Here is an 18,134-nt window from a genome sequence, read left to right as displayed (position 1 = left end):
ATGCATAAAAATGTGCGCATAAAACGAAGTAAAATCAAGAAATCAAAACACATGCACAAAAAAAAAAACGAAAAAAAGACGACACACTGGCACACTCGCATTCGGAAAAGCGATGCAAAACACAATCAAAAGTATGAGAATATTCGCATCGGTTGGGGAAAACTTCTCGAGAATGAAATTGGGGAAAAAGGGGGCGGTGGGCGAAAATGGCGGTAAGTCTTAGTTGTTGGCTGAGCGATGTGATGACTGACTGATTGACTGATTGACTGACTGGCTGACTGGCTGACTGACTGATTTACTGACTGACCCACCAGCGGATCGTTCATTGGGGATTAGCCTGTCGGCAGGATTAGCAAACAAAAAAATATGGCATTGAAAATATGTTTTAGTTTGAGATTTCTTTGGGATTTCCCACTAATCCATAGACAGAAAAATATTTCAGATCATAATATATTATAGTTACTGCCTTTTTTTTGTAAAGTAATTTTCGTCATCCTACCTAAAAATTTTCAGTCATTCTGTCGAATAGTCCCTTAAATGAAATCAATAAATTAATAAAGGATGTCACAATTTTCCAACTACATTTAAACAGTTTCAAATTTAGATGTTTAAAGAACTTTAAAGTATTACCCAAATTTTTCTCAGCTTACAACTGTTCTTATTAGCATAATTGAGAAAGCTTTCTCAAATCTTAAAATTTATGAAATTGTCTGAGGCATTTATATTTGTCCATATAGCAAATTTGTCTTTGGCGTTATACTTATAATTCTTACTTATTCATAGATAATTCATAATTTTGAAGATCATAATATTTTTAAGTGTTCTCATATTTGTAAAATGATTAATTTTATTTACTTCATCGTTTTTCTCTTGAACAAAATCAATAAAAAGTCTCGATATGCCAACTTTATTATAACCATTTTAAATATTTAAGTTTGCAAGTCAATAAAGAGTCAATATTTTGTTTAATATATAATATATACCTTTCAGCATGATTTAAAATATCTATTACATTTTTACGTTAAAAAAAAATGAATGAGGTTTATAAATTTGTCCATATATGATACGTGATTCTTACTTTCTTTGTCTACAAAGTTTTATATGTCTTTATTTTGTAATTTTCCTTTTACTGAGTCTTAAGGTAAAATATGTCCATCGATATATTTTGCTTTGCTGCATCAAGTTGCAGCATTGAAAATTTCAATTATTCTATGCACTCGCTTCTTTTGCATTTCTTGCGAATTTTCCTCTATCGATACCGACGTCCTCTTCCATTTTCCTTTTTTTTTGTGCACCGATGTCGATGTCGTTGTCGTTGTCAGTGTCGTTGTCTTCGCACTGTCTCATGAAATTTTATTTTGGTACACAATAGTCTTTGTCTGTCAGAGTGCATGCTTATTTTTGTTTTTAGTTATTTAATTACAATTTTCTATAGTTTTATTTTTAATTTAATTCATGTTTGGCTTGCGTCCCACCCGTTTCGGCAACGCTTGGCGAAACATGCGCCAAAAATGCTACAAAAAGCTGTGCAAAAAGATTGGCAAAGATGACAAATCTTTATTGGGCATTCTACATCATTTAAATACTCTGCGTGAAATAAGGCTTTTTTAATGAGTGTATATAATTTGATACATTTATTTAAATGTCAGATTTCGCATCTTTATATATTGTATATATATTTATATTTTTACAATAATTTATAAAAAAATTGCCTAGTCAAATCAATAAATTTAAGAGTTATGTAAATGCTGATAAAAAACACCTATAAAGCATTAGCTTTAATTTATTTGTGAGCCAAAAATAAGCTAAAAGGGCAAGGTTCCAGTTGTGTTTCCAAATGTGTGACGAAACCCACTCATTTGAGGCAATAAGTAGAGCATTTTGAAAACGATTGCGAAATCAGAAAACGAAACAAAGACAAGAGACACAAGACGTCGTCAAAAGGCGCAGTTGGCCAAGGAAACTTTTCGGCTTCTAGGTATCCGGCTATCTGGGAATATAAGGGGGCAGCCACAGACACACGATCTTACACATGTTGTTGGGCATCAAACGCACATTGGTACAGTGCGCGACATGAACGATTGACGGCAAGATTGTACTCAAAACGCAACAGGCAATAGGAGGAGCCAAAGGCATCTGCTTCTGCACTTGGTTTTGGACTAGCTTTTGGATATTTGCAGCTCGCATTGCACTTGCTAAGCAACTTTGACAGCGGCTGCACTTGGAGAAAACTGCATAACAAAAACAGAAGTAATCCTAGTGGGTTACCTTTATAATGGAAAAGCATAGTGGAAATGTAATGGTAATGAATTTTATAATTTGAAGAATATATAAAACCTTATATCTTCGTTAACTGCAGAAATCAAAACTAATATTAAAAAGGGTGACAAAAAATTTGGAAAGACAAAAAAAAGCTAAGAATGTTAACAAGAAAACAATCTTCAATTGTTTTATTAAATGATTTACTCCACAATAATATTATTAAATTTAAATGTTCTGTGTCTTTTTTCCAAGATGAATAAAAATAAGTTTTCCAAGAATTTTTTTCAGCAGGAAAACTTTTAGCCAACACTGCTCACTCGAAAAATACTTGTTTTCATTACAATATATTGTTAAACATAATGAATGTTTATGCTTTAGTTTTAAAACTCTTTCCAAAAGTAGAAAATGTAATAACAAGAAAATAAATAACAAGATTTAACTCAACATATTATATTTTTAGTAGTGTTCCGCAAATGTGATGACCAAGTCAATGTATCTGAGTATCTGTGTCTTGCCAGAGCGCTTGTTGATTTTAATTAAAAATATGTATGGGCGATGTGTGCACGTTGCACATTGTACGTTGCCACTGCACAGTGGTACACTGGCACAGTGGGTCGATTCGGCTTGTTCGGCGTGTATGGGCCGTAAGCGTGCGGAATGTTGTCGAGCACGACGACAATTTGTTTCGGAAAATCGCTGGCAAGGCGCCCACTAAAACACACTAATGAAGAAAAAAGCAGGGAGCTATACAACACCACTACCACCGGCAGAAATGGCAATAAAAACGACCACAATAAACGGCGTAAAAAAACAAAGGTGGCCGCAGAATTCCATGAGAAAGCCCTCTATTATTTGTTTAATATTTTGTTCGAGAATTTTTATAGACTTCTATTTGAATTTGATTTCCTAAATTTTCATTTTTGCCTTCTTACCTCACACACTTCGGCAAACATATAGCGCAAACGCCCCGCTGGCCGTGTCAACAGCAGGATCATGATCATCCAAACAAGAAGTTCTCATCAAAATAATATTAATAACTATGCGCAAAATTAGACGGCAAACATATAAACATTTGCGTTTTCAATGTTAGACCACAGCCTAAAAATAATCGGTGTGTAAAATGGTAAAATGCTGAAGACATATCGAAAGCGGCAGGCCTCTGCCAAGGTGAGTGGATAATGTGGAGAATGTGGAGCGTGTTGGATATTTCATATCAAAATCCAATTAAAATCATTCGCGCACACCGAAAATAAACACAAATTAATTCACCCACTTTTTTTGTTATCGTACATCCGCATCAATATGAGAGCATATACCCCCGAATATAGTGTACAATATATGTATATTGGCGCATAAAGATGTATACTTAATTAAATGTTGTTGTTTGTCTGCGTGAAAGCTATTTTCTGGCTGTTTGATTTGCCGCTTAATAAACACAGCATCGGTGGACAATGGCGAATACTTCAGTTTGTACCTTTACTGCCAATTAAACAGCTGCGTTTTGATCGTCCGCTTATTGCCACACGTGCTGTGCCAGGGGGCAAATGGTGAAAATGGGGAAAATCCGATGCCTTGATTTACATTCCTGTTTAATTATCGAACAGTTTGCCTAATGAGAACGCCCCACCCATAAACATTCGCCTCCATTCCGCGTGGAGTGTGTGTGTGTGCTGGCTTTTATTTATAACTTTTATTGCACATAATGCTTAAATGGCTTTTGAGAGTTGCATTTTCTTTTGTACTCCCCACTGAATTGGGTTAATGGTCAGTACAGAGTATATGTGTGGAGAGCATTCCTTTATTTCGACTTTTTTTATGGCCCGGAATAAAAACTTGTAAGTTCCTTAACTTATGACTAATATTGCAGCTCATTTGGGTCATCAGAGTGGATCGTTTTTTTATATTTCTGTTCAGATACTTTTGTTTACCTTAGCCTTAAAATTATTAAAAGACTTTGAGTTTTGAAACAGCTCAGAAGCTATTGTTAATAATAGCTATAAATTTATTAATGACTTTAATTGCAATTTTAAAAAGCTGTTAAGGTAAACATATATTTATTTTAAAACTAAGCAATTCATTTAAGTAGCATCACGTGTTGCAACAAAAATAAAATGTATAACAAAATCAAAAGTACAACACAAATTTAATAAACTAAAATCCCTTGAGATGCTTCTCTTTGATTTCCCATTTCTGATCTTTAGCAAAGGCAAATATTTGTTGACACCACTAATATTAGAAATCCTACAAAAATATTGCAGCACTCGCGGCTGCCTGCGAGTTGAAGGCATTAAATTAATCACATTTGGATGACATATCATTCGAGGAATGTTCACGGATACTGGCGATAGTATCTGCGCGATGCGAACAGCTTTGCTGTATAAATAACATTAGATGGCTGCCGGCACAGTAAGTGAGCATTAATTTAATGTAGAAAACCGACAGCTCTCAGGGCGGACAATACAAGAAAATGCCTCAAAATAAAGTCAGAATCGCGTAAAATTCAAATTCTTAGTGAGTGTAATCAAATTAGTCACACGGCCAGTGCCAACAATGGCCAAAGGCCCCAAAAACTGACTAATGCAGGCGATTAATTTGGCAGACGGGGAAAGTGCGGGAATAAAGAGCTACTTAAAAATGACAATCGCTGACTGAAAGGCAGCATAAAGTGCACCAAAACGCCAGGCATAAATCATCGGTGTGTGTGTGTGTGTGTGCGCAAATAAAATATGTTAATTAAATAAAGATGCGCACACCCATTGGCATCCATGGGAAAATGCAGACGCAGACGCGAAAACTGTGACGCCGGCCAGCCAAGCGAAATCTTGGCCACAACGGACACGCCTATTGAAAGACGGCCAAGACGGCCAAAAAGACGGCGACAACGCTGCACTTTTGGCATAAACAGAAACAGAAAAAAAACTCAAACAGAAACAAAAACCAAAAGCACAACCAAAACCTAGCCCAAGCAGACTAACCAGAAAGGCGACCAAGGAATCGCATGCATTATTCACGGTGAGAAATGTCGAAATAAAACGCCAAGTTTTGCAATACGAAGCAATACATGTGCTCATCATTAGAATATACCAACACATTGGCACCATAAATGCACTGAGTGAAAAAATATTAAACAAAGTAAGGTATTTTCAAAAAATAAGAAAAGCCCCTTTAAATATAATGAAAATAGCTATTTATCTTTTTTGGGCTTTACATTTACTTTACAAATTTTTAAACAATTGTTTTTGATAAACAATTTGGATAGTGGTTTATGAAGGTACATTCAATATGATAGTACGAGTTCAAATAAAATGTAGTCTTATTGATGACCTCAAGTTTTATTTTAATTTGAGAGTTGCAATTTTCTCACTGAACTTATGCATGTGCCTGAAAAGGCAGGGACATACTTGTACTTTGGCACAATCGTCTACGTTTCATCTATTGTTCGGCGGCTGCCGGCGGCCGTTGCTGCTGGTTTGTTGCTGTTGTACATAAGTTCCACTTCAAAAAACATAAAATACGCGCCAGATATATTTTTAGCAATCCGCTCATTTGATTTACGATTTCATTAAATCAGCTAATGGACATACCTCTCGCGTACACGAACGAGAGCCAGAATAAAGCGAAACCTGTGCGATCATCTCATCGCATCTCATCTCTCATCCTTAGAGGCGGAACACGCATACGCCGTGTAGGCCGTGGCTACTTCTGGTACTTCTGGCCCAGTATATGGGCGACCACCTGTCGTTGTCAGTGCAAAACGCGACACAAAAGCAAACCCCCTGCCTTTGTCCCTGTCGCATTTGATGTGGCTGCCATGTCTTTTCCGCCAGACGCCTTCCAATTATGTTCCGAACAATGTTGCAGCCTATTTGGCCCTTAAAACTGCAAATTACTCACAATAACATGTAGAATATGCAGAAAAACATCAACGAGTGCAGTTTAATCAAGCAGAATTAAATTAGTTAGAGCTCTGTGAGGTATATTACCACAACGAAATATTCAAGGCCTCTATCGAATTTTGCATCAGATTATAATTAATGAATTTGTGGCTGCACTGAAATGTGAGGCATAAATTTCGTGTCCTGCAAATCGGATTACAGAGCGTAGCCTTCAACCATTTGCATCAGGATAAAGCTCCGCTCCCACTGCCTTTATTCAAATACCTGATAAATATTCCACAAAATTCGTGTTTTATGTCCACATATTTTACTGCTGCAAGCTGTAGGGATTTGTCACTCTTCGCTGGGAATTTATTCAAATTATTTTTTATGAACAGCAAACAGCGCACAGCAGCCGCATTCGCATTCAGCCGCAGCCGCTGATGTTCGCGGCACACGTGCCACAGTTGACGAAAATAAATTCTTGCCTCGGCAACCAGAAATTAATAGTTCATCAAGCAACGGCAACGCTGACAGATAAATGACGCGACGACCGTCAACCGTCGAGACGCCAGAAGCAAAGGCAAAACAAGCCAAACACTACATATAGTACATATATATTCCAAAAAGGCACTGCCTTGATGCCTTGCTGCCCATTGACATTCCGCTGGCGACGGACTACATTTAGCATGTTCCTCAAAAATTCAAGCCAGATTCTTTGTTTGTTTGTTTGTCCCCAGACATGAATAATTACATTTCTAACATAACTTGACTTTCACTTTATCAGCAATAGATCAACGCTGCGTCCTCCATAAGTCATAAAGTCATCTGCTGAGATCGTTCTTTTTCGATTTCCCCTTGACGCAATGGGGAACGTATTACCGCATACGCAATGTGGCAAAGAAAAAAAAAAAGAAAAAAGTCATTCACGTAAAGCCAAATAAAAATATAATAAATAAATAAGAAATTCCTATACCTAGTTTACGGTGACGTCAATTGTCTGTTATTGCGCTTTGGTCATAAATTTGACTGGCAGGCATTGGTCACTCAAAAAGGTAGTGCTGCCAGCAGACAAAATACATAATAATAACCTACTTAAAAAAAAAAACCAAAAAACTCAAGATATTACAAAACACCTCTTTTTACTGTGATGTTCTCACTTATATTTTTGAAAACAATACAAAAGCCGATTTTCTTGTTTTGGTTTGTAAATGATTTGGAAAACACCTCTTGAACAAGAAAAGATTTATCCGGAAACAAACAAATTGACAACACTGGTTACTAGAGCCATACAGAAAACTACCAAATTGGAGGAAAACAATTTCTGTGATTTTGTGAAATATAATTACTTTTTCACTTCAATGGATTCAATAAATGAGAAAGGAAGTAATGTGTCCATAGGTAGTTCATAAGCAAAATTGATTGTTTTTTAATTTGTCAACTTAATAATGTTGATGAAGGATACTGTTTTCATGCTAAAACTTATTCTTAAAGTAATTAATTATTTTAAGCTTTTAATTTTAAATGTTAAAGATTAGTTAATCAATTATAAAGCTTATCAAAATGGTATTTTTTGCATCACACTGACTAACATAGAATATTATTTGTATTCATCAAAGTTAATTATATTTTGTCAGAAAATTTGAGTTTGCCTAATCAAGTATAATAAATAACATTTTGAATTAATTAAATAACTAGAATAATATGAACATAAAAGCTTTGGTAAAACTAATGGTTTTAGGTTTAATGTTTTTTGGTAAAAATACATTTATGTTGATAATTTTATAACCTCCAAAATTGATTCATGTTTTCATTTAGACTAAAAATTCATTATAAGCATCGATTTCGTTTTATGTGTCCAGCTTTAGTTATCAACAACACCTGTGCAAAGTGCAAATACCATCGATTCAATAGCAGCAATGCATCAAAAAACCAAACTTTTCCGACCAAATTTAAATTTAAAGCTTGTTCGAGAAATACAATGAAATGAAAATGGGATTCCTATGAAATTCTCCAGAAATTGAAGCCACATAAAAAATTACAAATTTTCCATTAGTCCGAAATAGAAATTTCTTGGATGACGATGCCAACGTCATTGAACTTTGAACGCTGAGAATTGGTTGCTGTGGTGGTTTTGCTGATGATGTCGATGTCGAATGGTGATGCTTATGTTTTTGTTCCTGTTATTATTATGTATTACTATTGTTGTTGTCGGTGCAAAACACACCGAGTTTTGCATTGTTGGCAGCACGTTTACGCCGCGTGAATTTGTCGCAAAACTCAGTGCCAATACCGCTTTTGTGTGTGGGTGTTCGTGTAGGGTGTGCGAGTGTTTTTCTGTGTCAGCACATATTTTAGATGCTTGTTAATGCCAGCCATAAATAAATTGGAACATTTATCACAGGAAGCGGAGGGAGTCATCATCATCACAATAGCGATCATCACATATAGCACAACATTGGGCGCAGTTAAGGGATTTTAAAAACTGCTCTACTGATTTTAATCACAGAGTTCCCAACCGTTTAAGATTTATTTTTAATATTAGTATTGAGTAAAAATACTAGTTTTAACAATTACGAAGACTTTTTGTAATGGTTTATATAAAACAACTTTATACTTTAATTTAGCTTTACAATTAAAAAACAAAAATTAAAAATCAACATTTTTAATATTTAAAGAAAGGATCAAATTATAAGATTTTAATACAATTTTATTCCATAGTTAAAAAATTTTCGCAGTGTTATTTGGCTTAACCTACTTTATTGGTTAGTCGTGGTTAGTACTCAAAACAAACGGAAACACCAATTAAACAAAATAGGTCCAAATCAAACTTGAGCAAAGTGTGTTTATAGAGAGCAGGGGGTACGAAAGAGTAGAGTTCCTCGGGGGAAATTGGTTTTCGTTAGCTTTTTATGGCTTACCGATCGATCGGGGGCTGCATTTGCGTTTTGCGCCGCGTCCCACGGTGCGTATGATGTATGTTGATTGTCGTACTCGTCTTGACTTTCTCTCGTTGTCTCTCGTCTCTTGCCCCTTGAAACTGGCTCACTAATCTGCGGCTAAGGCTTTTTCTCTACATAAGTGAGCGGTATACATATGTGTGGGTGTGGGTATCTGTATATGGGCGCCAGTATCTGTATCTGTATTCGTAGCTGGGCACATAGATGCTGCTCGCTGACTGTGACATTGAATCGCTATTCCACCGTCGCTGATTGTAGTAGTTGTTTCGTGTTTTTTTTTCGCAATTTTTCCTTTCTTTTTGTTTTATTTCACACGCATTTCACACGGACACAAAAGGTGGGCCAGAGGCAAGAGGGCGGCCATTTTAGCACCTCGATTTCACATACTTTCCGTCTTTATGTACACAACAAACACACACAAGTCACTCCTTGTTCTGCTATTCTACCAACGTTTCGTTTTTGTCCTTTTCAAGGTTTATAACTTTAAAAAGTCGTAGTTTACTTTAGCTGAGGGTTGATTCTTTGTAAAGAGGACGGCTTGGCACGCTTTTTTCGATTACATCCTAACATCTTACTGTGGAAAAGAGTGAAACAAAATGGTTGTTTTGGTAAAGCAAAAGGAAAATTTTATTTGGCTTTTCAGTTATTGAACTATTCGGCTTTATCACTGCTTTTAAGCACTTTTCTGCTACACTGTTGTACACATTTCGATTTTGGTTTTATGTAATTGCTCTGCTTCATTAAACAGTTTATGAATTTTTTTGTGCCGTTCTGTTCTTTTTCGAGTTTCGACTTCTGTGCATTCTTCGTTATTACAATATAAAACACATTTTTATACTTGGCCAACAACTTTGGCCATCTGCAATAACAAGGAGCGAAAGGAGAGCGAAACAGAAAATAGTAATAAAAAAAAGAAAGCATAAACGCTTGCTTCGGGCTTCTCTTCTCGTTTAGAACAAAAAGGCTGGGAAAAAAAGCTTTTAAGAACTGTGGGCCGTTCTTGTGAAATTACTTAAGTTTTCAATGCGTTTTACTCAATTTGACTTTGGGTCGTTGCCGACTTGCCGACTTGCCGACTTGACTTCCATCCCAATCCCAGTCCCAGTCCCATACCAACCTCCGAAGGATCCCCACCCATTACCGCTCGACTGTTGTCAGAATTGGCGCATTAAGCGCAAAAAGTAAAGCGAGAAACAACAGTCGGAAAAAGCAAAAAAGGCAGAAGGGAAACCCAACCGCTCAACCCAGAAGCGCCCTAAAGTGGGCTGCCTGCTAACCGAGTTTTGGAGCCTTATCGTCCTGTTCGTATTAAATAATACGCCTGTACGCAGTGGCTGAAGAAGGTTTCAGATCTCAAGGGGGGCTTTTAAAAATGTATTAGTTTCTTACTAACAGATCAGAAAATACGTAATTTATGAACTTAATAAAATGGTTCTTAAGAATTAAGAGTATTATGATATTCTGTTCTCATATATTCCTTTCGTATTTTAGTTAGGAAAGTTTAGACCGCTTTTTGGCATTGTTTGAAATATTTAAACGAATTCAACGGGATGGTGAGTGAGAATAATTATATTTAATATTGTTTGTCATTAATTTGAGATTATCAGGTTTTCTTAAGAAGGTTTGAGTTTGAGAAAACACATTCATCGATTCTTAATAAGAATACTCTGATTTTTAATCTGAATTTTGCTCTTGAGAGCTAGACTTAACAATAAGTATAAGTATTTCATTAAACTATTTTATATTGGTTTGGTCGGGTGACCTATATTTAGTTTATATTTGACATAAAGTTTAAGGGTTTTCATGAAAATACTTTCATCAAATAACAATAGCACATTCTTCATGCTTGTTTCTAGAAAAGTCAGGCTTTAAATGATTAGACAATATATATATTGATATAAAGCTATAAATTTACTTTTTAAAATACAGAAAAGCTTTAAATGATTTGACAATAGATATACTGATAAAAAGCTGTATATTTACTTTTTAAAATCCTAAAAATTCAATATGGATTTGCCCCCCTTATACGCCCCTGTTTGTATGTATTAGGGAAGGCTGAGCACATAAAGAGAAGTCAAAATAAATCGATAAATTCTACATAGATACACAGCATCAGCAGGATAACAACAACAACAACGCCAAGGCTTGGAAATAAACAGCCTACGAAAGAACAAGCAACAACAACATTATGAACAGGGGGGCAAAATGCCTCCTTGAATTGTCCTTTCAACGGGACGAACGGAACCACCCAACCCCCCACCACCCCCCGCACACATTCACACATCGCAGCTTCTCATTCAGAGAACCGAATGCGAATGCGAATACGAATACAAATACGAATACGAATACAATCCGAGTCCTTTTTTGTATGTGTATGTGGTTGTGTATTTGTTTGGGAGAGTGTGTGCGTTTATTCGCACGCCTGAATGTCTGCCAATTCGTATTTGTGTATGTGTATATGTGTGTGTGTATCTGTGTCTGTTGTTCTGTACTCCACATCTCTGTTTTCACATCTCGCTTCGTTTACTTTGGGCGTACGCAGGTACACACAGATACACACTCACACACACAAACACCCACAATTCGTTGGGAAAAATCAATTAAAATTTAACGCACGTTCCCAAGACTTGCCATAAAAATACATCTCTTACATTTCGAATGGCAATTGGGCTCCAAACACCTAGAAGGCAATTTAATTTGTCTAATTTGAATTTTAATTAAAAACTTTTACGGGTTCAATAACTTGCAAAGTAAACGAAACAACCCAAAAAAAAGCGGATTCAGTAATGGCTTAAATGAAATTCAGGTCTCATTTCCATGTAACAGCTGACTGTCAACGGAAAAGTGGAAAAAGGAGGTGTCTAAAATGTTTATTCACTTTGTTGTTCTAAATTAAGTTCAACTTTTCTGTGTGTATGGGCGGGTGTTTTGTGTGTGACTTTTTAATTGCTTTAAATGCCAATAAAACTGAACCAGGTGGAAAAGTTTGGGCCTTTGGCCTACAGAGACTTAAAGGATCTTTTGAATAAATTTTGGCAGCAGAGAAAAGAATTTGTGACCGACACTTCCTCATTCCGCGTTTTCTTTATCGGCAAAGATAAATAAATAAAAGAAGCAAAGGCAGTGCAAACGCCCCCGAATGTAAACACACACAAATCTTTCATATTTCTCAAGACTCACAAATCTTCCAAGCGACAGGCACTTTCAATCTGGCAAATTGGTGGCCTCTAATTACACACGCGATATGCAAGATACGTACGATACGTATCTATACGTTCACTGCGCTTTTACAGCGCCAAACAATGTAAATAAACAACATGCAATTTTCACATGACTCTGGCAATATTTGAATTTTCATGTTTTACTTTAAGGCAACAACAACACACATATGATACTGAAGGGGATTGCCCCAAAAAATGCCACGTCCCCCCAACAGCCCCGCCCACTGCCATAAACACACACCCACTCGCATGGATGTTCGCTTGATTCGTTTTCAATCTTTGTAGGATGTTGTAAAATATTTTAACGACAGCAATTTTGCCTTGCTCGCGGATGATATTAAATTTGCCATTGGCCATTATATTAAAATTGGAATTGGCAGTCCAATATTTATTTCCCCGTTCATACATTTTATGTCATATATTATATGTACGTATATTTTTACCCGGCGCCCGCGTATGGAAATTTAATTTGATTGGATGTTGATTAATAAATATCACCATTTCCTTGGGCGGCGATCAATAATGCCGTGTCGCGACCACTTGACCGTAAATCCGGAATCGGACTGAAAACTGAAAACTGTACTTTGCGGCAGTTTGTTGCAGCTCCTCGTTGTCATGGTTATCGTTATCCCTATCCCCGGAAGCCGCTCAATTTCCCTTGCATTGATGTCTCTGATTCTAAAATTAAACTGAGCTATCCATCCCCCACCTGTGCATTGTGCATTGCGAATTGTGCAGCTTCCAGGGCTTGTAAATTACGGAGAGCGGTGCACCAAGGTCAAAAATTACTACCTATTTTGGTCACTAACTCGGTCTTGGATTCGTATTAAACTTCTCTAGCTCAACATATGAATTTTGTGAACATTTCCTTTAATTTATAAATTAAGGAGTTAAAAATTTATATTTGACAATCGTTTTATTTGGGAAACTCAAGTTGAAGTTACGTATTTTTAACTGCTCGCAATTTATTTCAGCATCTTTTCTTATTTGGATTGTATAAACGTGGGTTATCCCTTGATAGTTGAAAATAAATGTAGTGTTGCATAATTTATATGCTTAAAATTTCTCTATTCAAAAATGTATATTTTCTAAACACTTCCTTTAAAGAACTAAACTAAGGAGATGAACATTTGTTTTTGGAAATTGTTTTTTTTTTGGGAACTCAAGTTAAAGATAGGTTTTAAAACATTTTTTCAGGGTGATCATATATACTTGAATCATCTCTTGGTAGTTGCCAATAAATATGTATTAATTTTTTTTATGCAAATTTTGGCTTGAGTTTGTAATAAACGCTGTTTTTTAAAGAGCGCCTCGAATAGTGTGTTCTTTGTTATAAACAAAAACAATGCTTTGAAAAAATATTACAGCGATTGTGTGAAACTATAATAATCATTTAATAATTTTTCAAACATAACCGTATATATTGTTTTAATGGTATATATAGCTTTTTTAATCGCGTACAACTTGTGTGGGCATAATTTTTAAGAATAGCTTAACCAGATCCAAATCAAACTTTATTTAATGAAATGTAAACTTTGATTCCACATCAATGATGATTTTTGTTGTTATGACCTTATAAAAATGAAAGTTTACCCTTTTTCCCCAAAAATGGCAAATGAATTGCGATGACATTCAACTTCTGGTCGGTATGTCAGCGGTTAAGTGGCGTTAAATGGGTGAAGGTCAGTCAGTGCTGCAGTGAGTGAGTGCCATTGCTGGACGGCCTCCATTTCCATCTGTATCCTCTGTATCATCATCATTGGAACTGGAGGACCGGGAGGCGGGCGGACAGAAGGCCATTAACCATATGCGGCGGCCTTAAAATCAGCAAATGCAGCGAAGGTAAGCAAACACGCAAACACACACGACAGATACAGCCGCAAATATAGGCAGGCTCAACACAACACACATACGCCGTGTTGGCCGCAAAACAACCCCCAACCAAAAACAGTGGTCTTGTTTACTCAAACTCGCACACAAAAATGCTTTCATAATTTCCCGCACATACACACACACAAACACATCTACAGTAACAAATACATGCATAAATCTTCAGCTGGCGCCATTTCACTCCTTTTGGCAAAACTATAAAAGCCAGCCAGCGTCTACTGGCAACCTCCGCCAAGTAACATCAATGTTTTGCTTGTTGTCGTTTGCTCTTCCATTCCAAGCAATCCCCAAGCTGCCACCCACCACCCACCAACCCCCTTCTTCCCTATATCCAACCCCCTCTAGCCAGCATCCCCCAATTACTCACACATTCAACGAGCACTCATTTAAACGAAGCACCCAACGCTTACAGCATAACGTCAAAGTTAACTCGCTGCTGTAGCGCGTGCTTTTTGGGGGGTAAAGTGGGAGGTGGGTGGTGTGGCGCCGGAGAGAAAGCTGGGAGAAAGCGGTCGTGCCGCACTGCTCTGGTCGTGCGTTCGTTTTATCCGCTCGTGCGTCCCGCATCGCGCATCCTTTTCCCTGCCAACAACAATGCTCCCTGATGATTTACTATGGGCTGGAGTTGGCATACCATGGAGTTAGGCTGGGGAATTTCCAGAAATTTATTCGAATTACCCAGGGAAAACCACATTTTTGGGGAATACCCGAATGGTTTTCCAGGAATTGAAAACAATTTTTGAACTACAAAACAAGAAATATACTTTTAAATGTAGAGTAAATAATTAATATATCACTATAGGTTGGACTCAAGTTGGGAAAATCCCCAGAATTTGTGGGGAATAATGGATTTCAGAAATTGAAAACAAGTGAACTATTGGATGGTTTCATTGTAATGCACACCAAATATACTTCCTAATCTAAAGCAGTGGTCAAATATTGAAAACACGGCTTTAAGTGGTTGTTTGTGGTGTTGTGTGTAGTCAAACTTTTTATTATGAAAAATTAAAAACTTCTTTTATGAGTGCTGCTAAAGATAATAGAAATTTGTTTACGTTTCAAAAGTTTAGAAGCTATAAAAGTGTACTATGAAACATTATTAAATCTTATAACCCAATATGTATAAACATGCTGAACATGCTGTTGCTCAAAATAATAATAGAATAATTGGAATTCACTCGAAATACGTGCATATTTTTAGATCAATCGTCTTAATAATTTCAAAAATTTCTTAAGGACTACGTTAAGATTTTAGAAATCGTTTATTTATGTCTTCTCTTCAAGAATATGTAAATAATATGTAAAATAATATCGTAACATTTTTTAAATATCTCGAAACAAACTAAAATAAGCCATGCATTATAAGACCAGCAGTAATAATGTATTAAAAATATCCTATAAATAGAATTGCCTTGTAAACTATAATTTAAACATCGATTTACTAGTTTTGCGAATCAAAATTAATTTAGTTTATTTTATTCTTTAACTCCAGCTTATAGTTATAAACTCTTTTGAACACAAACCACTGTAAACACACGCACACCACTGCAGACAACTCATTATTGGTACATTGTAGTGGGATTGTCAGATACGGGTACATTCCATTATACATTATAGTATTCCAAATATTGTTACAAAATTGACACAGTGTGCAATCGTCCTTTGGCATCGCAATATCCCCCTTACCCCAACCCCGCTCGCATCCTTCGCTTCGATTCCTTTTCTCTTTACTGCTTTACTGCTTTCTCATTTCTTTTTTTCTCTGTGTATTTGTGTGTGTGATTCGGTGGGGAGGGGTGAATTTACGGGCGTATATTTGTACGTGTATGTGGGCTACTATGTTAAAAGTTTGTTTCCCCATAAAGGACGGCCACACCCCCCGTCCACCGCCCCTTTTTACTTATATATGTGTGCGTGTGTCTTTTCGCAAAGTTTTTTGGCTACTTTTATTTTTCGTTGTTATTTAATTTGTGTTTGTGTTGTTGTTGTGTCGTGTTTGACTTCTGAATTGTTGTCGATGTCATTGTCGTTGTCAACGCTCCTTCGTTGTTGTTGTTGCTGCAGCTGCTGCTATTATTATCATGGTACAACTTCGCTGGTTGTTCATGTTTTTGATAACTTTCGTTTTAACTGTCAATGAAAGGCAATTGAAAGTTTTGAGATTGTTTGTGTGGAACACAAAAAAAGATATATGTATATTTCCCCTTTAAATTTTGGTGTTCCTTAAAGGTGGTTATGGGAAATTAACACAGAATCCTGCCAGGACATTTGTGAAACGGGAAACTATTTTGGCAGCCAGCAGGGCATTCATAAAGATATATATACATATCCAAATATCTATATATATAGTATATACTGCCATATCCGACATTGTAGATATGTATACGCAGAGTCACATAATCCCGACGAACACACACACACAAACACACGAGAGGGCCCGAAACACAGTTAGCAATTTACTCCATTGTATTATGTATGAATTTTCCTGTTTGGCATTACGTCCTCAATTTTTTTTCGAAATCCCATTGATCCCACAGAAAAAATGGGATGAAGAGTATCCCAAAAGTCCTTGCATTTCATACAGTTATACACACGACTGCACAAAAATCGAAAACTTTATAGCTTTACATTTCTGTCAACTATTTAAGAAAAAAAATCAATGCCATTAACTTCTTGTTTCTTGGTTAATTGGTTTTTCACCAGCACTTTTCTTTCTTGATTTTTCATTCCTTTTTTTTCACAGAACGCTGCTCGAACCTTTTGTGTTGTTTGAAAATTATTGAAATATCATTTATTATATGTATTCATTTATACACGCGCTTATTTATTTATACTTATGTATACGCATCGAATTTTTAAACGTTAAAAGTATAGTTTAGCTTTGCTCGTTGCTTTTTTGTTTTACTTTCTGCCATCTACGTTGTCTATTATATTTAATTTTTTTGTTTTCTGTGTTGTTGTGGTGTAGAAAAAATTAAAAACGCGCCGTTGGTATAAAAATGTCTTTCAGCTAATGCGATTTTAACGTTTTGCATGCGAACCAACAACTATTTTGGCCAAGTGCGCGTTGCCAAAGCAGAAGCTCTCGCTCAGCATCCCAAAAACCGATGGATGCCGATGGATGGATGCTTTCCGAGATTGAGATACTCGTACTGCGAGATACTCTCGCTCGCTCTCAGGTTTTCCCCCAATTTGAGATACATCTGAGGCGGTGGGCGGAAGCGAGATGCAGATACAAACGGCCGTTGGTTCCTGCTCATTTGCTCATTGTTTTGATGCGATGCTGGCGCTTGCGCCATCTCCTCGCTGGGAACTGCAGATGGAATCCGATGGTTTGGCAGTCACAGCGGCTGCTGGCGCGCACATTCAAATCACTTTTCCGGTTAAGGGTAATTAGCCCGCGTTTATGACTTAACTGGAAGCCCGAAATAGAAACGGGGCACCGGGCACAGGCCACAATCAGCAGCGATCACGTGAAGAGCTCGCGTGTTCGGAAAAAAAAGGCTGGCGGATGCGGCAGGCAGAAACAGCAACATCAACAGAAAGGGACGAGCGGAGCGATCTCACATCGATCGAGACGAGCGGGCGGGCTGGCAGGCAGACGACGCCGACCACTGATGATAACGATTGCCTTTGCCGCTTAAAAACAACAGTTTTCGAATAACATCTACAGTGAAGACTCGACAGGTTAAAGAACCTATTTATGCAAAGGGGTATGCTCATTCAAGTTTTTCAAACCTTTTCCGATTGCTGACTATGCCGTTCTTGAAAATGAAAGCCATAAAATTCCTAATAGATTGTAATTCTGCCACCTATCCCTTTAAAACAAAAATAAACAAAACCATATTCAACACCATATTTAATTATGCAAAATAAATGGCTCCTTAAATATTCCAATTTTGTTTATGTATATTCTTTAAATACAA

At 36.7% G+C, this 18,134-nt stretch overlaps 1 protein-coding gene across 3 annotated transcripts in view; it reads right to left on the bottom strand.

The window, feature by feature from the left end:
* LOC128261082 (mucin-5AC) overlaps positions 1–17,962 on the bottom strand; it is a 38,352-nt gene extending 20,390 nt beyond the window's left edge. Inside the window, exons 1-2 of one of the 3 annotated variants that reach the window (XM_052994655.1) lie at positions 16,879–17,962; positions 9,059–9,671 (exon numbers count right to left, since the gene is read on the bottom strand). The gene's annotated coding sequence lies outside the window, so the exon portion shown is untranslated. Of the gene's footprint in view, positions 1–9,058; positions 9,672–16,878 lie in introns of those variants that run through there. The other 2 variants (XM_052994573.1, XM_052994901.1) reach the window with 2 other exon arrangements.
* Positions 17,963–18,134: the final 172 nt, after the last annotated feature.

The sequence above is a fragment of the Drosophila gunungcola genome, chromosome 3R (assembly GCF_025200985.1).
Source record: "Drosophila gunungcola strain Sukarami chromosome 3R, Dgunungcola_SK_2, whole genome shotgun sequence".
Lineage (NCBI taxonomy): Eukaryota > Metazoa > Arthropoda > Insecta > Diptera > Drosophilidae > Drosophila > Drosophila gunungcola.
Note: the sequence above shows the minus strand (reverse complement) of the source record. Positions and strands in the feature narration are given on the sequence as shown.